Raw genomic sequence first — 18,399 nt, 5'->3', positions numbered from 1 at the left:
TGCTTAATTCATTTGCATTTATGCATAAATGTATATTTTTTAATACTGAAAAGTAGGCGGATTTTATATGGAATATTTTTCATAAGTAGGCTTACAAGACCGATGACATAGTCACGCATTATGACGCTTTGTGTCCAGTAAGTAGTTCAAACAACTAAAAATTTGGCATTCATTTTTATTCTATAAAACATGATGACTAAACGGCGAGACGAAATAGAATAGTTATGTATGAATGGCAATTTATATCCTAAAATTGTAGGAAATAAGAGCTAATTAAAAACTGCTCCTTAATTTTCTCTTGCTCTCAATTAATATTTATCAATTTTTTCTTTAAATAAATTTTTATTTACGTTTAATCTGGATGCTGATTTTATAAATTGTATATCGTCCATAACATAAAGTTTATAAGGAAAAAAAATTAATGTTTACAAACCATCTGAAATCTCCTATAAGTTATTTTTAAAATGTGTTAGCTGTCCTTTTAAAGTGAGTTTTTTTAAATAAGAAACGTTATTTTTTATTGGTTTTTACCATCAACAAAATAAAATAATGTCTTGTGATGTCCTTTGCCCTATATTCCGATTTTTCATTCTTTATTTTTACTGAATTGTTATGTTTAAATCTTCTACTGAATACATTCTCTCAGTTTTATTCGCATTTATTATTTCCAATATAGTGAGCGTTTAGTTTGTAATAATAATCAAATAACTGAAGTTTACGTTTATTTATTTATATACTAATTATAATAATGACGATTATTATTTGATAATAATAATACCGAAGTATACAATTATTATGAATTAATAAATTATTTAAATAAAACTGTCATAATTTATTATTTACAGAAATAATTAAAAAAATCTATTAAGGTAATTATAATTTAAACGTTAGAACTATATAAAAATAATAATTATTATTGTTATATACTAGAAAGAATTTATTATTTTTGATTTTGAGAATTGAGATACGAGAAAGGAGCTGAATGAGAAAGGAATAAAAATATTTAGTTTGCCATAATATTAATGCCCACTTAAAAAAATCTAAAATAGGAAACAATTAAAGCTAAAGTACTGAAATGATCTGTAGAAAACTTTTCCAAAACGTGGAATAAATTGCTCTTATTGGCTTTGTAAGACATTTAACCAAAATCTTAATATCCAAAATCAAAACTTCATTCTCCATATTAATTAGTTTGTGAACATTTTAACTCTTTTCGTCCTGTGAGTTCTAAGAGAACCTTTTTTCATGAGATCATTTAATTAGGCCCGGCATTCAGGGTGAGAGCTTGGCATATGGGTCGCACCACTGAAATGCCTGAGGTTCCGATTCAGACTTAAGAAGTATGCCACCTAATAAAAAAATAAACGAAGCTTTTAGCAAATATATTGGAATATGATTATTAAAAGCGTAACTAGAAAATTCCCAGTCTCATTCTTCTATTGCATTTTTATTGTCCTTAACAATTTGTTTACTACAAACTTCATTTTACACGTCTGTGTTACTTGACGTGACCTACAAAGTTATTTTTTAAATTAACAATCAAGCTTTAATTAATTTAAGGCGAAAGCTTCATGAGAGTGCCGCTTTTTGATCTCTAGTATAGTATATACGAGTACAGTACATAGATTCCAAGTTAATGACAGTATTTTATCACCAAAGGTTATGTAATTATTTAAAATAAATCATTTATATATTAACTGTATTTCAATTAATTTCTAATTCAATTCACGTAATTTTAAAAATTTTTATTACATAAATAAATATTTTACAATCATTGATAAAGAGGTTAATTTCAAGTTAAATTTAAAGCTCACGTCATAATGTTTAATTCCTGACATTAATGAATAAATTATAATTAAATTTCTCAACATTTTAAATCCTAATTATAAAAATATTATAAATTAAATAATTATATTTGGAATAAATTGTAATTATAATTTTTTACATTTTATTTGCAAAATAAATGCTGTCAAATAATTAAATGATAATCTAGTCAGTAGAGATTGACAAAATAAATTATTTTCATTCAGTATGCTTATAATTATAATCTTTCACTAGCAAATCTAATTTATTTTCTAAGAAATTAATATTTATTCTTATAATTAATGTTAATACTTTTTTAAATTAACTTACTTTCAATTACTTTTTTATATTTTTTTTATTCGAAATTCCTTAATCAAATTGAATATTATCTCAATTTGGAGCAATTTCCGCAAACATAAATATTATTTTGGAGATAAACCAACTATTTGGACATAAATTAAAATAGTAAATAAAAGATAAAAATTTAAGAAATAGTTTTATATGTTATTTACTGTATTTTTTAAAATAAAGTAATTAGAATTTTAGCAAAAAAAAAAACAAATTTTTTTTAGAAAATTCGTAATTTATTTCTTTTAAATTTATTTAAATTAAGTATTTATAAAGTTTAAATATTTTGTTATTAAATAATTTAATTTAATATTAATATATTAATGTTAAATTAAAATAAATTAATAAATAAAGAAACTTGTGATTTACACATGTTAATTTTTTAAAAATATTTCATTTAAAATATGTGAAAGATAAATTGTAAAATAATGATGTCACTGACAGAAAATTCTCTGCAATCACAATATTATTCCTTGAATACGCCTTAGGCAAAATATAAGAAAAATTTGATTAAAGTTGTTGCCATAAACAAGCTCGCATTTCATCATTTTATTAAATTGTATTCTGTAAATTTATGATTTATTATAGTCAATTCTAATATATCACATCAGTATTTGCAATTATTATTGTTATCATTGTTCACTTAGAAAAAAAATTAGCAAATTTATTATCTCTATTTCTTTTGTCTTGAAAATTAAGAAAAATATCTTTATTAATAATACTGATTTATGTACATTTTATTAGTAAATAATATAATTTAAAATAATTAAAAAGTTAGTTTAAAGTAAATCTTTATATACTTTGTTTTAAAGAGGCGGAAATTAAATAATTAAAATGGTACATATTATGTAACATGTTCTTTTCTTTACATTACTTTTATTTTATGGGAAAATTATAAGAATTTTTAGGGATAAAATATGTATATTTTATGTAAAATGAATAGATTTATTAATTTTAATAAGATGAAGCAGAATAAAAGAAAAATATATTTAGAAATTTAGACTTTTAAAGCCTCAGTATTGTGAAAAAATTATTAATAAAATTTTCCAATAAAAAAGAATAATAAATTGAAAAATTTGTTCCTTCAATTTACTATTTAAGATCTTCACTTATTATAAAGATGATGCAATTGTTACGTTAAGTACTCAATAAACTCCGCATCCTATTTACAGCATCTTACATAACCAATAAGTACTTTTAACAAATACTTACAATAAAATTTAATTTTCGAATGCTTGAATGGCATATTTAATATATTTTTTATTATTATTATTATTCCATTTCTTTGTCATTTTATTAATGTACTCGTGCATTTTTTATATACAATTTACAGAATAATAAATGAAAATTTTATATTAAGAATGCATTTAAAATATGTACTTTATAAAAAAAAATATTATATCGTTTAAAATTAATTTAATAAACATTCACATTTGCATTTATAATAATTAGTTTTTATTTCTTGCGAAATTCAAACTCTTTACTCCAATTATAAAGCAATTTTCTTTTTCAAACGGGATATTAAAAAATCGCTATTACATTATATTATACTTGGTAATGTTTTTAGGAAGACGAAGAAGAAAAAAATAAGCTTTATAACTCGTTAATTTTTTAATTAGAATGACTTGTTATAATATTAAAATTTTTAATTATTTTAATAATGTATATTATAATAACGTTGTAGCTATTATAATATCATTAATTGTTATAATAATTCTTCTAAAACAAGCTGGAATGCTAATTGAATTGGAGTGATGAAGCTGTGGGCTTAGTAACCTTATAACATTAATTCAATCAGATGAGGAAGGTTATAATATAAATTCTTAATAATGATATTAAATATTATAATATCAATTAAGTATAATAACGTGATTGAAATAATTTTTTAAAATTTTATTTTATAACAAATTGATTACTGTTTTCACCAATTAAAAGAGTAGGTATAAAGCAGCCTGTTGAAAATGGTACCCTTCTTTGCGCTGCCATCTAACGGACGAAGCGTTAACTATTGTGACGTTGCGGCCGATGACGTCATAGCGTGCGCAGTAATGCAGAAGGACGCCGCATTCTCTGTACTGCAGGTTGGCGGGTTGTTGGTTGAGGGTCGATTTTGTTGGGGTCGCCGGTCAGATTTTGGTTTGCTTTGATAGCTTTATACATCGGTGAAGGTGGCTGTTTTGTAATCTGGGTAAGTATTCCTTGTCGTTTCTTATCTTTTACTCATTTTTATCTTCTTCGCTTTGATATAGTTTTGCGAAAATATATTTTGACAAAAGCGATCGAATGAGGAGTGGCCAAATTCAGACGTGACATACTGTACTGTGTATATCTTGACAGTGAGAACAATGCCATGTTGTGCGTTTTCTTCAACAGAAATCCTCTTTTAAACTAATATTTAGTGAAAACAAATAAGAAAATTTAATTCAATTCATTCGATTTAAGTTCTCGTTTTCAGAGAACGCGTTCACTTTTTTAAATTTCAAAATTTTCTAATTCAATTTTCTCACTGTTACCCACTTTATTTTCTACGAGATGAAATAAGCGCGGAGTTAATAAATTATCCTCATTACTAATTATACAATAGAGAGGCGAGACATTTAATATTTTTAAATTGTAAAAAAAAAAAATGTTAAAAAGTCCTACAAATTCGTGACACTTGAGGCAAAATGATGATTTAATGTAAATTTAACGTTATAATATGGAATCTCATACTTATAACTATAAAATATTTATAAGAAACTATCTGTTTTATTTTATATAAGCAGATATGGGTTATAAATTTCAAATTGTGTGCATAAAATCGAGTTTTTAATAGAGTTATATGAAGAATGAAAAATTGTTGATCCGTGCGTGATGTCGGATATCATTTAGAAGTATCGTTCGGTCACAACGTGGTCCTTTGAAAAATGTCAAAATAAACGAAGCGCATCATTTACTGTACATGTTTTGTGCCTTTGAAATAGTGCTATTTTATCGAATTTCAGATTGACCCATTTCGATTTTTTATCTAACTAAACATTTTGTCATCCGAATCGATAAATCATCTACGATAATCAATAATTCATTCTAAGCATTGTTTCATTCAGCACCTCTGACCTCGCCTATGGCAATCTCTCCTTTCGTCCGTGCAGACTTTATATACCTATGGAGTAAGACGTTATTAATTGATGCTGGATAATCGGAAAAAATAACAAATTATACTTCCATTTTGTCTATTTAAAGATTTAACTTAGATCTTTCTGTAGATTTTTTCGGTTAATTTGTAACTGGATCAACTAACTGGAATCATGAATTTTTAATGGAAAAAGTCAATTTTGGTTGATTATTATTATTATTATTATTAAAGTTGTATCTGACGTTGTTGGTGATTTTAGCCAAAATAGCCGTTACCATAGCAACCCCTTTGTGGATTTTGGAAAATTAGCTTCCTTCCCAGTATGCCCGTTTTCGTTTTGGCATTACTTTTGGAAGTTTTCAAATCGAAATTTAGTCGCGAAGTCGGCAATCGTTTGCCATTTGTTATTTTTCTTGAGAGATCGAAGCCTTTCTGGACAAAATGGAATTCTATCAAGCAGCACCTGCTCTGACTGCTTGGCAATCTGCCATAATCGTCATATCACGGTTAAAGCATCGAAAATAGAGAAAAAAAATAACGATAACGATATTGAAACGATGGATATAAACTAATATTTTTTTTTCTTTCTTTTTGACCAGTTTATGCTCTAAGAAAATATTTCCGGACTTATTTGGCAAACTTTAATAGTGCTTTCAATTAATTAAAAAGAAAATAATAAATTGCAAAAGTTATAATTATATATATGTGTGTGTAAGATAATTTCATGAATATATTTGATAAACGTTTTCAAGATCCGTTCTGTTTATGTGGCAACATCTTGAACTGTTGTTATAATTGGCTTAAGCGATTTGCATTTATCATCTATTAAAAATTCATCTTAAAGGCTAATTCGGTTCGAGTAATTTGAATAATTAGAATAAATGTTCACTGACATATTTTAGGATTATTTCTGTTTCTTCCTTTCTTTTTTTTTATTCGAACGAAATACAATATTTAAAGACAATAGGTTAAACGATTGGAATTACAGAACTATAAAGAAAAGTTGATTTTTATTAATTGTTTCTACAATTAAAGTTATCAAAGCTTATTTTTAACTGTACGCTTTTTAAATAACTGTACTTCGATGTTTTATCAAATTTATTAATAAGAGAGGAAGTTAAAGATTAATTTAGATAAATGGAATATCGTTTTTTTATTGTTTCGAGGTGAGTAATTAACAAACCTATTTATTAACGTTGGGAAAAAGGGAGATCAGCCTTAATGTTGCAGTTTTTCGTGTTTGTTTAGCTCCTTGTTTCGCCCCGTAGCAGAAGGCGGACGTATGCTATTATGTCCACTTGTAGTATTAGCGTCATCTGCTGAAGGACGGAGACAGGAAATTGTTTGAACGTCTTGGATGTAATCTTTAACTTGTATTCTTGTTACGAGGACTAACCATTATTATTGTGTCGGAATTAAAATATCTCGGAAGCTTAAGTAAATTGGTATACATTATGAAGATCAACTTCTTCAATTAATTTAAAATTGCTTGATAGTATAATATATAGTGGATATGCTCTGCAAGATTTTTTCCGCGAATTTGATACATTAAATTGGATTTTTACCCCCTTAATTCATACCAAGACTTGTTTTGATTAAGTCTAATATCGTGAATATCGGATATTTTATCAAATTTCTTAATTAGAGAGGAAGTTTAAGGTTATGTTTGACACAGGAAAGTGTTTTTTTTTTCTTTCCTTCGTTCTGAAAACTCTCTTTAATAATTAATAAACTAACTTTTTAGTTAACGGTTAATAATGAATAATTTTATTATCATTACTCGTTTTAAGGGATGTGTTATATTCTGATTCATTCCATCTGCGGTTTTCTGGTTAAAAAGTATTATTCAAAGATCCGTGACAGGATTTGAACGGAAGTTATATTCTGATCGATGACACATATCATACCCACGCAAAATTTGAATTATGACAATATTCGAGAAGGAATTCCGTTATTTTTTTTATACATATATATCATGAATAGAAAGTCTGACCTATTTTAAAACTTAATTATGGTGTCTACGATTAATAAATTCTAGAACAACTGTAAGAATTTTTTTACGACTTGAAGATTGAATGAAAAAATAAGCGATAGCGGAATATAGAAAGGAAGGCTCAATCTGTCTTTATAATTAAAATTTGGGTGTGTCGCTTTAGATAACTCGACTGTATTTAGATTTAACAAACAAGTTTCTCGCTATATTATTCGATCTTTGTGACAGAAGAAGACAGACTTCCGTCATATCTATCAAGTATTCTTTTTTTTTTAGGTATAGGATTTATTACAAAGCAATTGAACGAACTCATCCGGAAGATATAAGGGATTACTTTATCTAGACAACAATTTCTGACTTGTTCTTGAGGAGCTGGGTTCTTGAGATCCTTTCTTCTTGGCCTCTTTTCTTACAAAAGAACATTCAATTTTTTTTTGTTTTTGTATTGATTATCATCATATAAGTAATAAAATATAAAGAAAAACAAACATCTAAGCCTCTAAAAATAACACTTTTTCAATTTATGAATCAATTTTTTACTTAAACTTTGTTCGGGCTAAATCAGTTTTTAATGATAAATAAAAGTTTGGCGTTAGAATAAATGGAATTATGTATCGAATCTGAATTACTGATGAATTAAATCATTAAAAAAATTGATTTATCAAATTTTATTGGCACAATTCGCTTCTAAGAAGAATAATTTATATTAATTTTAAAATATATTTTTTATATTACAACAGATGGTGTATAATTTCAAGAGTAAAGGATGAGGAAGAAAAACAGTTTTTTTTCTTCTCAGTTCCATAGGAATTGTTGTGTTTTCATTTGCATCTAGTTTCACATTTTGTATGAATTTATTTTATTTTCGGTTTTTTTTTTTAAAGATATAAAAATTAAACTCGAAAGCAACACCAAACCCTCATTCTTAAGTCTGGACTGAATTTCTAAAAGAGGCAATGAGGTGCAAATATCGCGAAATATGATTCAAAGCCATCGAAGCAAAAATAATATTAAAGTGATTGAATTTTATGTAAGTTTGAAGCAATTGTGGATGTACGCGCGATAATCTTAATTGAATTATTGTCAGAATTTTTTCTTTTTTTTATTGTGTCTATGCTTTCGTATTTAAATCAGTGGAAATGATAGAGATATTATTCAATTCAATGTGATTAGTGCCAAAATTTACATAATGGAACATTTCTTTGCTGGTAGACAATCAAAAAAATTAATTTAAGAGTTTTAATTTATGGTTTCATTCTCTTTGTGTAATAACTTATTGGTGGTTTTATGGTAGAAAGTAAAATTAATTTCGGCAGTATCGATTAATGATTAGGAAGCTTCCATGATGCCAGTTAGGTACGTTTTCTCTTTTCGAACGAAATAATCCATAACAGAATTTTAATCATAATATATTTTAAATACTTATAACATTTTTTAGAATTTAAAATTTAGAAAATGGCAATAATGGCAAAAATTAAAAAAATTCTCCCGAAGTTTTGGTTGCATAAATGACAAAATTCCATTTAAATCAGTTCGTCTATTTTTTTCTCTTATTTTTTTTTGAGAATTGATTAAATAATGAAATTTAAAAAGGTAATTAAAAATTTTCAAATTTCATATTCGTTTTTCCCAGGGTACAAATAAAATAGCGTACGATTTAATTAAAATAAATCAAAAGTTTTTAATTGTTTTAACTTAGTAAATAAGTGCACTCCCCCGAAATAAATTATATTAGTTCCGACGTAATATGGAACAAGTACATAAAAATAATTTCCTAATTGCATCTTTACAGAGCTACTTTTTCCAATGAAGACATAATCGAAAATGGAAATGTCAGGAAACTCAACATGCTGTCAGACTTATTCTTCTTGAAATTAGCAGCAACAAAGAAACGCAATCATGTCTTACTTTTTAATTAGTTTTTTTTTTCCTTTCCTCCTCCTTTTTCCACTTTAAGAATTTTGTTTTGACAAACCACTAATGCTTCATTTTTCTCTGCAGAAAAAATATTCTCACGTTCATAATATAACCTTTACAAACGTTAAACGTATTAAAATTTTATTAAGAGTTTAATAATACGCCATTCCTTTCACATTTTCTTTTATTTAGCCAAAAATTTTGAATTAAAATACTTAAATGAAATTTTAATTTAGGCGTTTGTATTTTGTTTGGTATTTGTTAAATTAATTTAGATATTCGCATTTTTCGTTTTTGAAGAATAAAATCGTGTTTAACGATTAGCATTTTAGAAAAAGTAAAATTAAATTCCTTAATTTGTAAATTCGAATTGAAGTTAGTTTACAGTTAATTAAAATATTTACTTGGTATATATTTGTACAGTTCAAGTGTTTACAATAAATATCATGGAAAAAATTCGAAACGTAACAAAAGCTTTGTAGCAAAACGGTCAATTTAATTTGTTTAGTTTGTCCATTTAAGTAAATTAAACTTAAGTGGGAAAAATAATTTCAATAGTAGACAAACCTGTAAATGCCAATGTACATTGAACACCATTTAATATTTATCGCTCCTTTTCTCACAATTCGGTAATCAGTCGTTTCCAGATAAATTAGATGTAAATTCGCCATCCATTTTCTGTGTCTTACTGCTTATTTCATAACTTAATTAATTAGATTTATATAACATTCGGTTAAATGAATAATGCAATCCATACACAAATATATATATATATATATCTTGATACTAATATTAAAAATTAATAACTTAATACATTAATTAAAGTTAATTTTATTTTAATTTATTCATTATCAGGGTTTTAATATTCGATAATGTTTTTTAAACACACTTTTTGCTACATTTTCTGGATCAAATGTTATGCAAATTCAATTCGTATTTAAAAAAATATGAAATTTTCTGATAACTTCTTTAACTTCTATAGAAAAAAAAATTAATTATACCAGCAATTATAAGAGGAAACTTTACTGCATTTAGTTTTATTAATGCAGATGTTAACATTTGAACTTCGTCTGTAGAAGTTTTATTACACGTTAGTCAATGCGAAATTGAATGGTGTCATCAGGCTATTCAATCAAAAAACTATGGATTAATTATAGTATTTTAAAATACAATATTTTAATCCTTATTAATTATTAATAACTTTGAAGGTTACTGTAGTTAAAAATATCTGATTTAAATAAATGACGCTAATAATAATGTCAGAAATAGCTTTAAAATTTGTCACTAAACAATTAATTTATTAAATTTTTATATGCCTTTAAAGTTATAATTAAATTTAATTAATAAGAAAATTAAGCATTCTGAATTAGACGGAAACTTAAACTTTACGTTTCTTAAAATAATTTATTTATTATGGTGTGGTTATATGCCACTTGAAAGATATGATCAATTTACGAGATGTAGGGCACTTCGCTTAAATTACAGGTTACGTTCACTAGGACAAAATTAACAGAAGATCCTAGTGTGACTGAAATACAATACGAAGCGTAGTTTATTTTCCTTGATCATTTTGATATTCATTTTTGTAATTAGGACGACACGTTTAACTGAACTCTTTAACGGATTGAAATAAAATATTTGCACTTTTTTCATCGAATCCATTCATTAAATATTACAGTACTTAGCTTATTTAAATTAAATTTAATACATTATCTAATTTTTTAATGCATATCAAACTATAAAACAGAAATAAAAAAAGTTTTATACGCAAATAAAAAATATTTGAATAGAAATATTGTGATACTCTTACTGCAAGCTCGTTATAGTTGTCGCACTGCTATTAACAGATTTCCGTAATGATTATATATAATTTAACCATTAAAAAAAACATTACCAAGTTATATACTTCTATATATATAATTCTGTGCATGATACATTTAATGTTTCCGTAAATTTATAATTTAATTTTTAAGAAAATATAATTACAATAAATACTGTCACGGGTATTTATTGTAATTATATTTTCATAGTTGAAGACAATAGAAGATTTATGATAGTTTTCTGTTTATAAAGATGAAAACAAATTCGACGAATGCCCACGAATTCCTTTTCGTTCAGATTTTCCAGAGAATGAATTGTGTGATTCTCTAGATGTGCTGCTTTGTTAAATGCTCATTTAATTAAACGTCTTTGCAATTACTGCTGTCTTCTTTGGAAGTTTCTATTGATATATATATATCATGCTATATATATTTAATCAGGCTATTTAATTACACTCTAGAATTTATTTATTTAATATTATTTATTTATTTATTTATTTTTTTCTGTGGTGTAATTAAATAGCTGGATGAAATTAGTAGAATTTTCTAAATTAAAGATTTCGATATTTTTTGAAATTTAAGGAACTTTTATTGATTTTATACGCAAATTCTCTTTGTCAAATATTTTTACATGTTCAACAAGTTACAAATGAAGTGTTTCTAAATTAAAAATACGGTTAAAACGTTCTCTTCGAGAGTTAATTTAAATACTTAAAAATCAATTTTCTCAATCGAAATTATTTTCTAAGACAATCTCATTAAAAATAATTGGTTACAATTTTATGATTATTTGATTTTAATTTTGATTTTATTAAAATTAAATAATTTTTCATATATAAGTTCATAAATAGTTATCAAAGTAAAACATTTTTTAAAGATAAATTAAGCAAAATTTTTATATTTTAACAATTACAATGTAGTAAAAAATTGACGAATGAAAATGACTTTGTTTTTATTACTAGAGACTAATTTTTCGATAGATTACAAGCGTTTATCCTAATTGTTATATAGGTTTAATTTTTACCTGTCGCGAAATTATACCTATAATTTTATCTAGAAAACATTAATAACATAGTGAATAGCCTTTGCTGTAACAGCTGACATGATTAAGATAATGATGAATACAGTCTCTGTCCTAGATAAACAAGATCTGTGATATTTAATAGATGAAAATTGGAGAGCTTACATTGAGATAAAAGTAATCACAGTAGATTATCCATGAAACATAAACGATAAGCCATAATAATAATTTAAAGAAGAAGCATTAATTAAGTAGACTAACAGTAAATACATCAAACAAATGTATTAGTAAACTGATTTTTCTGTAAGATAGTGTCCTAATGTAAATTGCCGCAATCCAAAATGGATACTAGTACTTTTTCTTTTCTTTACTTCCAATTTCGCATTTATTCTTTATTCGCTACTGGCAGTATTCTAATTGACAAATTAAATTAAGACACATTTTAAATTAATCTACTACTAATCTAAGTAATTAGATAAAACTCTAATAAAACATAAAAATTATGATATGCAATTACTCATTAAATTAAAATTAGAAGTTGATTTATTTTAAATGATAATAATATACGGAAATGAAATTTGAACTGTTTTTGGGTATTTCATTATAGTTTAAAATGACTTTTATATTGTTAAATATATATTTATTCCTCAATGTATTTTACTGTATTTAACAACTAATCATTTTTTTATGGGACGTTTTCTAGTCATTTTTCTAATCAATTTTATCACTTAATTCTTTACTGATTATGGATTTATTGATTTTTCTTACCTTCATTATATTTTTCTCTTGTTTTTTTACAGTTGAGATTTATGATTGTTATTATAAAAATTGAAAAACTTTGATAAAATTTAATTCTTTTTAGACTTATAAAATTTTTCTTTCATCTTTTTTTATTTAATAAATATTTTTTTAAAAAATAAAAAGTGCTAAAATTGAACGTCCAATCTTTTATCTAGCTGTATTTTTTATTGTTATAGATTTATTATAATTTGCAAAAAATAAAATAAAAAAATCAGGAAAATAAATCAAAATTATTAAAAGTTTTTGTTTACTCGAAAGTGTTTTAATTTTAAATAAATACTTTTAAGTAAAAAAAATAAAATAAAAGTTTTAAACATTTTATTTTTATTTTTAATTTCGTATTTAAATATTAAAAAAAAGTAATTTTTTAAAGCATATAAACAACGTTATTTAATAAATCATTAGTTATTATAAATCGAAATACAAAAAATATAATGATCTTTCTTGTTCTTGAATAAATATTTATATTTTAAAACAAATAGATTCTTTGAATTTTAATACAGAATTTTCGAATTATTTCGCTTAAAGATATTATTTGCAAATTCTTTTTATGGCAAATTTAAAAAATGTATATTTTTGTTTACAATATTTGTAATGTAGATTCACGTAATTTTATTGATTGTATTAGCATTTAAGTATTTATTAAAATCATTTCAAAACCTTTACAATTATATAAAAATATTTATATTTATTTCACGATTCATTATAATAATTTAAATTATAATTTAGAAATATTGTTACGAATACCTTATAAAAATTTATCACTAAATTTTAATATATTAGCATTTGAATAAAGATAAAAAATGTGAGTTAATTTTGGATAATTAAAAGCAAGAAATTCACAAAAGAAAGTTGTATTTGTATATATTTACCATTTATAATATATTTAAATCTCAATATAACTTTCTCCAGGTTAACCACCAATGAACCTTCCATGTAAATATTAAATAGATGTTTTTATTATTACAATTTTTAAAAAATTATTTAAAGAAACCTTTTTAGTATCTGTGAATTTCTCAGTGTATGATTTTGCATTGCAAGCCACATTATCACCAAATTACGTGATTTTCACACGCTTCAACTCGTGTATATGTTTCATTGCTCTATATAAAATCTTTATTGTTCGAGGTAATATGTCCACATTCGATTTAGTACTATTTCAGAGGCGAATACTAGCGCTAAATCGAAGTTTGAGTGTATTTATGAATTGAAAATAGAAGCGCTCTTCTATCCGTTCAAATATATATATTTGTTGTTAATTCTACTTATTCTAAAGTGTAATAATTTATGAACATCTATTTAAATTCTACGTGCAACTTTTGTCTTAGTTACACGTAATATTTAAGCTGTTAAATTAGTTTGAGAGACTTAAAATAGAGAAAATAAATATTTCCGTTAAAACTTTTAAAAAGGCTTATTTATTAAATTCATTTTTTATGAGTGTTTTTGATAAAAGTTAATTTTAAATTATAATTAATATTTTACAAAATAAATAAATAAATTTTCAGTTTATTTGTCTTAAAATAATAGAAATGACTTTTTTTTTTTTTTTACTCAATATTTAATGCTTTATTGATGATAAACTTTATATTGATTTCTACAACATAATTTTTTATTTATTTTACTATTACATTTTTTAAAGAATTCTTTTAATAAACCGTAAGAAAGTAATTATTCTGAATTTTCTACAGATTAATTATTTTGAGTGAATATTTTCGTAACCTTTTCTCTAAGAATATTCTATTTATTAAGAATTTTATAATAATGTACGTACATTAAACTAAGATTAATTTTGTAGTTAATGCATTTTAATAATCTCTGATAAATTTATTTGTTACTTTATTAAATTCTCGTAAATCATCAACCATTGAATCTTAAATCTTAATTTCGTACAAACCAAACATTTTTCATACAGTATTTTAATCACAGAAATTCAGATAATTAATTCAAGTTTTCCGATATAAAATTTTTTCTTTTAACTTTTTATTATAAAATTTTACAATTAATTTTCGAATTTTATCAATAATACGAACTATCAGCTTGTAATTTTTTAAAAAGTATTTTACTTATTTTTATTTATTATTAAACGTATTTATCATTTGTTCGATTATGGTTTTGTTTGCAAAATTTAATGATATTTCAGTTAATTTTCTAAAGAAAAATTATGGAAAAGTATTTTTGAAATATTTAGAATTTTTATTTTAATAATTACTGGTCTTAACGGTAAAACGTTGCTTTGAAATATGTAATTTGAATGATAAAAACTAATATTCCTGGATGGTCCTTATCGATTTCTTTATTCCTGCTATATATAAACATTTATGGGATTGATATAAAGAACTTAATTTAAAATTCATAAATGTATTTTTGGATTTTGTATATTTTGAATTTTATTAATAATTTAAATAAATTCTGCAACCATTTTACCAAAACAATATATGCTTTATATATTTTACATGATTGAGTTGGTTACATCTGTTAGTGTTATCAGTTGCAGATATATAGGAATTTTTCATTCCGCATTTTTATTATTATAGAATTCATTACAAAAAATTGCATTCGAGAGAAGAAAACTTATTTAAAGAAGGCATTTTGTGTTAATATAAAATCAATAGTAAGTATCTAAATCTTACACGTTTAATTATCAATTTAGATAAGTTATATATTTCTTATACTTTATTTTGATCACACAATAATATAAAATACCGTGTCTCACAGATAATATAATTTCTGACGGTTCATTATTAAATTATCATATAGATTGTCTGATTATTCTGTTCTTTATGTATAATTTAAATCACATGTATTTATTTTTTGAATTAAAAAGGTTCCTCATTCGTACATAATAGAAACAAAGTTTGAAATAAAATTGATGTTTCCGAAAATTTCCACAATGATATCGCTCGGATGGTCAGCGGTATTCCCTCCTGCTTATCACCAGGAAAGTCTAGGATCGATTCCCAATCGGTTTCCATTTTTCTACCTCTGCTGTCGACATTATCACGACAGACTCGGTCAGCCATGATTTAACTCGGTTGATAGTGTTTAAAAAAAACTAAGCGTTTAATAATATCCTCTTTCGATTATAAATATTTAAGGCTCGTAAGGACAAAAATACAAAAGTAATCGACAGAACAATGTATTTATCATCTTGCAACACTTCACTTTCGATTGGCATTAGCTTTGATTAAATATATAGTTTGTCGACCTAAAACAAAAATAATAGAATTTTTTATTTAATGGTAAGTTTTGTGAAGTAATAAAATAGTGTTTTTAAAGTTCCTTGTTTTTAAATTCAGTTAAAACTCTTAAGAGAAAACATTACTAGGAATTAACATGTTATTTTAAAACCATTCCCAGAGCTTATGGATATAATAATAATAATAAAAAAATCTTTACACAAGTCTTCAAATACAACGTTTATAAATAGAATGTATTCTCAATATACAGTGATGAAGTCTAACAAATCGAATTATGTTGAATAATTGAATATTATTGTAAAAATTACCAGAATTTCTTATTGAAAAATTCTACGTAAAGTAATATTAAATGTAAAAAAATATTATTCACTTGTAAAAATTAGAAAATAATAATAATAATAATATTTATAAAGTAGATTTTAGTAAATAATAAAAATTTCATATGTTCTAAATATGGTCCAAGATAGCCAAAAGTCGGTTCCTTAGATGATAAAATTACTGTACAGTACATCGAGAATATTTTATTATCTATGGAACATTTATTAAAAGGATATCAAGTCAAACTAAAACGAAATTATAACTTCTCAAAAGTATTATTTTTAAGAATATGTAAAGTAAAAGTAATTTGCTATCATAAAGGGGAAAAAAAAAGATTAAAAGTTTTCTGCATTTCTGCATCCCATTTTGCGTGCACTTTTAAAAAGCCACGCTTTATGAACACAGCTCTCCATTATAAATATTAGCTGAATTTATGCAGATCTTAATGTGTTAATTTCGAAATAATTTTTTCCTCTTCCTAAATTTGCTTTCTAACTCGAAAAGTATCTAGCAAATTACACAATTAAGATAGTTTCACTCGGTTGTTATACAGTTTTCTTAAAAACGTTTCAACAGTAAAATATTTATCATTAAAGATGCATATTTCCATTATTTTTATTACCATTAAAAGTTGTTAGACGTTTTAAATGTATTACTTTAACCATTGCTTAAAGCAATATATCGTTCTATATATATATATATCATATATATAGAAAAACAGGAATTTATGAAGATATATCTTCATAAATTCCTGTTTATAAATAAACTAATTAAAGAATTTAATTCGTTTATTTACAAAAATTAAACAAAGAGGAATCTAAAATAGAATTTTTTTTCCATTTTAGATCTTAATATGAATACTTTTTCCATTAAGTTCTTCAAAAATGCCATTACCGAAAATTTTTCTTACCGCAATAAGTCTGATGTTATTACATTTACTTCTTTAGTAACTAAATTTTGAATATTTTATGAATTAATAAAACATATATATATATATATAATTTAAATAAATGTTGTTAAGATATATATATATATACCTTAATAATTTTATAATATATATTGAAATCATGTATACGGGATGGCTAAAAATTTAGTTAAACATCATAAAGACTAAATTGTTATCTTTTTTATAATTAATTTACTTATAAATTGAAGAAATTCAAATTAAGTCTTTGTACAAAACTATCATTTTTATACGTTAATTACATTAAGATTCTTCAATACATTAATATAAAATTTATAGAAATATATCGAATTTCAATTGTCAGGCACAGAAAAAATGAAATTCAAAAAATATATCTGGCATCCATATTATGTTGTAATATATTTAGGGATTGTACAGTACATTGATAGCTCCTGACAGGGAAAACATTTTTTTTTTTTGTACTTAGGTTTGTGTGCCAACCAAGCGCAGATGTCGGGCTCGATTTCCTCTCATCACGCTTTCTGAGGACTCAGTCGCTCAATAATCATAAACCCACCCTCTCGTGATCAACTTTGTCACGTTCAGCGGTTCTTTCTCATCTAATCATCGCAAAACCGAAACACACATAATTGCGGCCACTTATAATTAATTTCCATAACGAACAATCGCTTGTTTATATAGGAAGAAAACTAAATTTTCAGTAGTTATATTATTTATCCGAGTAGAAATATCCTGATTGACGGGAGATACAAGATACGTCCGTTGTCATGGTAACCTCAACCCCAAATGCTGCAGCAGATGGTCGGTTATTCACCTGGACAAGGCATACTGTAATTCTGATTCAGCGCTTTCGTCGAATAAATTGCAACGCTTATTGTCATGAATCAGAACTTTACGATTTCTTACTTTAATATGAACATTAAACATTAATAAATTATCTGGAATTGTTTTGAAAAGAGATGCTTGTTTGTTATTCTTGGACTTGTAGCATATTTTCATATCTTCTTTCTTAAAAAAAAAGAAAAGAAAGAAAGAAATACGTGATGCATTTTGAAAGTCCTGGGTATTTTAAATATTAGTTAATATCTATAAAATAGCTTAGTTAAAGTTGTACATTTTTATATAGCCTATACAATTT

General features: G+C 24.6%; 1 protein-coding gene across 5 annotated transcripts in view; it reads left to right on the top strand.

The window, feature by feature from the left end:
- Nucleotides 1-4,181: 4,181 nt before the first annotated feature.
- The window catches only part of LOC136969588 (neuroglian-like), a 146,973-nt gene continuing 132,755 nt past the window's right edge, over nucleotides 4,182-18,399 (top strand). For all 5 annotated transcript variants that reach the window (XM_067263815.1, XM_067263839.1, XM_067263832.1 and 2 more), the window contains exon 1: nucleotides 4,182-4,339. The gene's annotated coding sequence lies outside the window, so the exon portion shown is untranslated. The remainder of the gene's footprint in view (nucleotides 4,340-18,399) is intronic.

Source organism: Centruroides vittatus, unplaced genomic scaffold, assembly GCF_030686945.1.
Source record: "Centruroides vittatus isolate TY-2023 unplaced genomic scaffold, ASM3068694v2 contig_1035, whole genome shotgun sequence".
NCBI lineage: Eukaryota > Metazoa > Arthropoda > Arachnida > Scorpiones > Buthidae > Centruroides > Centruroides vittatus.
Note: the sequence above shows the minus strand (reverse complement) of the source record. Positions and strands in the feature narration are given on the sequence as shown.